Source organism: Octopus bimaculoides, chromosome 1 (genome assembly GCF_001194135.2).
Source record: "Octopus bimaculoides isolate UCB-OBI-ISO-001 chromosome 1, ASM119413v2, whole genome shotgun sequence".
Classification (NCBI taxonomy): Eukaryota; Metazoa; Mollusca; class Cephalopoda; order Octopoda; family Octopodidae; genus Octopus; species Octopus bimaculoides.
Genome location: NC_068981.1, coordinates 104,705,591 through 104,710,790, shown reverse-complemented (window position 1 = coordinate 104,710,790; position 5,200 = coordinate 104,705,591).

Below are 5,200 nucleotides of genomic sequence, written 5' to 3'. Positions count from 1 at the left end.
ACATGAAATATAGCAGCATACCAAAATGTGAGCGGGCAAGACATTTAAAATCACCTAAAAAAGCATTCTTAAACAGGAACCGGTTTCGGATTTAACAAATTCTTACCATTTGTCTATTCCTCTTCAGCCTGATTTGTAATGTAACCGTAATCATCAGAATCGTATACAGAATCGTATACGTTAGTGGTCGACGTTATTTTTTTAAAATGTACCTTAATCCCCTGAGATTGCAGATAATATTTCTGAATCTCTTTGATTCTTTAGATGTGCTGGCCTCCTGATAATTAATCGATATTAATTAATATATGATTAATTACCAGATTTTATAATAATATATATATATATATATATATATATAGGAGTGAGTGGACAAACGAAAGAAAGAGGCGATCAACGCATTTTGTAGGAGTTACATATATTATTTAAAATAGTTTGAGAGACAATCACATGGGGTCGAGTCAAACTGTTTTAAATGATGATGATAATGATTATATTGTGCCACAATCATGTATCCTAGAATGCCTTAATATATTTGCAATAGGTGAGAATGTTGTTCAGCTCCTAAAAAACTGTATGCCAAAATAGAGAAGTATACTAACATCAGGTCAAGTCAAGTTAAGTTAGGTGAAGTTAACATAAGTAGGGGAATATTCCAAAGTGATACACTCTCACTACTGCTATTCGTAGTTGCTCTTATCTCTTTTGCATTGATCCTGAGCGAGGTTAAATCATGCTACGAATTTAGCATGATGGAAATATAAACTACCACATGTTTATGGGACGGCCTGAAATTATTTGCCAAAAGTAAAAGAAGCTTTAGATTCACCGGTTTAGACTTTTAGAGTAGTGAGTGTTGAGATTGGCATGGAGTTTGGAATAAATAAATGTACGAAGTCGGTAATAATAAAATGGAAAATGTCCAATTTAGGAGGGATTAAACTCCCAGATGCGGCAGTAATCCGTGCAATGCATAAGGGTGACAGCTACAAGTACCTAGATGTACTGGAGACAGATAGAACTCTCTGTCAAGAAATGAAAAGAAGGTGAGAAACGAATGTCTCTGGAGAGTAAAAAGTGTGCTAAACTCAAAACTGGAAGGAGGAAAAAGCATCTTTGCAGTAAACACATGGGCGGTCTCTCTAATAAGACATTCTGCTGATTTCCTGAACTGGACTAAGGAAAAACTAAGGGACATAGATTGTAAGACCGGGAAGTTAATGTACAGGTAGCTACATCTCAGAGACAGAGTCGATAGTTTATACCTACCACGGAGGGAGTGGGGAGAGAACTAATTTCAATAGAAGACAGTGTAGCGATGGCAAAACGTGATATAGAAGAGTATGTGCTAAGCAACTCAGGAAGACTGACTTCAGTTGCCATAGGAGGGGAGAAAGAAATTGTGAGCACGGCAACGGAATACAAGGAGTGAAGAAAACAGGAGCGAGAAAGAAGCATCTGGGAAAAAAACTACACGGTCAGTATCTCAGATAAACGCAGGACGTCGCAGCAAAGGAGTCTTGGTTATAGCTGAAGAATGGATACCTTAAGAAAGAAACCGAATGACTCGTAATGGCTGCTCAAAGCCAGTCATTGCGGACAAATATCATTAAGACAAAAATAGACAAATCCGCGAAAGTGCAAAGTGCAGAGTATGTAACGAGGAAGAGAAATCCGTTACACACATAAGTTTCTGTAGTCTTTTGGCACAGAAAGAATATAGACGCAGACACGAGAGGAACAGGAGAAGAGAGGAAAATATCCGGATTTAGCTTGAGAAATAGGAAGACCGTGGAGGGTTTCTACAAATGTAAGCCCAGTTGCCATAGGTGTCTTAGGTAACGTCACCAACAAACTTAACAATTTTCTTATTGAGATTGATGTAACTATGAGATTTGCGTTAATTCAGAAATCTGCTCTTATTGGGAACAGCAAAGATTGTTAGAAAAGTCCTCGATATCTAAGGAAGCTGGTTGTGACCCGGTATCAAGGATATTGATTCCGAATGTAAAACACGAACAGCAGCGGCGGCAGCAGCAACAACAACAACAATAATAATAATAATAATCTTTTCTACTCTAGGCACAAAGCTCGAAATTGTTGAGGAGAGGCCAGCCAATTAAATCGACCCCAGTACGCAACTGGTACTTAATTTCTCGATTCTGAAAAGATGAAAGGCAAAGTCGACTTCGGCAGAATTTGAACTCAGAACATAAAGACAGATTAAATACCACTAAGCATTTCGCCCGGCGTACTAACGTTTCTGCCAGCTTGCCGCCTTATTATAATAATAATAATAATAATAATAATAATAATAATAATAATAACAACAACAACAACAACAACAACAATAATCCTTTCTACTATAGGCACAGGACCTGGAATTTGTGGGATGGCTAAGTCGATTTCATTGACCCCAGTACTTAAATGGTACTTAATTTCTCGACCCCGAAAGGATGAAAGGCAAAGTCGACCTCGGCGGAATTTGAACTCAAAGCGTAACGACGGGTGAAATACCGCTAAGCATTTCGTCCATGTTAACGATGCTGCCAGCTCGCCGCCTTAATAATAATAATATTTGGCTGATGGTATATCAGCCGAAACGTTGTGTTAACAACATACAAGATGAGGACAAATATCCGTCAAATGTAAATAATGTACATAAATCCTCATCTCTTAAATATTGAACTGAAAAATATATTAAATAAATGTGTATTTGAATACATGGTGTGCTTTGACAGCAGTTATTATAAGTGCTAGTTTAATCATGACCAGGTTACAAGTTTGAATGTTAAATTGAAGAGCAAGGAAGATGCACAGAATATATAAATTCAAATTTTTTTTTTTTTTTCTACTGAATTCAAAGGTCTTAAATTTTCTCTTCATAACTAGTCATTTGATATCTTATTTGATATCTTCAGCATGACATACTTCAAGGCAAATAAATTACAGTATATTAAACATTTTATGAAGCGATCATATTTAGATGACATTCATGGAATTTGTATGTGTCAATTTTCACATGCCATTTCGCTTAACACATTTTCGTCGGAAAAACATAATCGATATTAATTTCATTTGCAATTAACCAATCAATTTTACATAGACTTAATGCTAAACGGTTCGGTTTGTTTTGAAAAACTGTCATTATCCGGTATGCAGTTAAGCAGAATTGATTATATGTACATACACACATATATATTAGGTTGGAAAGAAAGTCCTATCGCATTTCAAGATGAGGAAAAAATACTTCATTGTTTTTAATTGATAAATTTTATCACGATGATATTTCCCCTCGTTATACATAAAATAATTCCATCTATTTAGCAAATTGTTGATCCCTAGGGCGTAAAATTCTTCAGTTTTTGAGGCAAAGAAATACTCAATATCTTCACAATTATTGAACTGTTTTCTCTCTAAATAATTTTGCAATGTTCTGAAAAGATGCTTATCAGATAGAAGAAGGTTAAGAGAGTAAAGATATTAAGGACAAACTTCCATATTTAGTGCCTTAATCCTGAGTAACTTGGGTAATATGTGGTCTTGTGTTATCGTATAAGAGCAACACACCATAATGATTGATCAACGATGTGCGTTTTTTGTGGACTCTTTTCTGAAAATTTCTTGTGCAACGTTTCCAACGTAGGATGGTACTTTTCAACATTAACTGTTTCATTTTGGTTTAACACTTTAAAATAGACGACACCCCTCATATCTTATCAAACACGGAGCATAACTTTTTCGGGTGTAGTCCTGGTTTGGGGATGGATTCTCCTTCTCCATTGGTACTAAACATTGAGTATCATTATAGAGAACCCGGTTTAATCTCATGTAAGTATTCTATCAAAGTAGAATACGATAACAAGTCTAATCTTCAATGGCGAGCTGAAAGCAACCCTTAGATTAGGTTGAGAAGCAGTCAGATGATGAGACCCACTGACCAAGTATAGATACTTTTCTTTGTTCATGGAGGTGTTTTAGGATTGAAATGTGACTTGCATTGAACTGTTTCCCTAATTCTCATGCCGTTTACTTCAGGTCTTCCTCAACTACGTTCTCCAGATGCTCACTATTGACAGAATTTGGTCGTCCAGCTTGAAGGGAATCTGCGAGAGAAAAAATTACCCGAGTGAAATAATAATAATATTCATTCAAGTTAAAGGCCTAATTCCTCTAATGAAGAGTTCAAGGAGATATTATTAACTAATAATAAAAAAATTAATAAATTCCCAAGATGAACGCAAAATTAAATGTAGACATAAACTGAAATTTTCATATAATAAGTTTAGATAATGTTTATACAAACCTTATTTTTTTAAAAAAATTGCTATAGTAATGACTTCGTAGAAGAGAATAAAGTTTAGTTAGATTGTGAAAGTTTTGGGAAAAATACATAGAATAAAAATAAATAAGCTACTAAGAGATGTATAAATAAGCTACAAGTTCACCGAAATATTTCTATTCCTCATAATTTAGTATGACTTACGTACCTTAGATACCTCTTACATTTATTAGTTCTTATTACTTAGACTTCAATAATAATTAAAATTTTATTCTTCTACTAAATAGCATACTACAGATTAGTTTCCCGATTATTATACATATTTCGTCATTTTATCCATTATAATACGTTCTTCTCTCTTCTCCTTATGACGCCATATTATCACGTGATTTATATATTTTAAATTACATATAGTAAGTTTGATATTTGAGTTCACGGAGGGACGCCATATTGTCACGTGACACACGTATAAATTCCATGCATTAAGGTTAATACTACAGTCAACAAGGAATCTTCGATAAGATAAGTGATGTTTATTTTATTAATACTGTTAAACGTCCGAATTTATTTATTAGTTAATAACACTATCTTTTTATATGTTTTCCTATTCTTAATCTACAGAAAGCTTTTCTTCGTTAGAGGAATTAGGCCTTTAACTTGAATGATTATTATTATTAAACCTTGACATTTTATGTATTGTACTAATAATAGTTTTCCTACACGTAGGATAGTAGGATACGTTATTTGAATTTATAAAGACTTGAAGAGTGACTTCATTCTGAGTAGAATTTATCTGAGTAGATTTATTGTGAATTGTACAGATTTTTTCTGTTATTATGTGGCCACGAAACGCGCGTAGTCTAAAATTCACTTTCTTTTCTATAAACTTACTAAACTGGATTAAATTTTTAATCTAATATT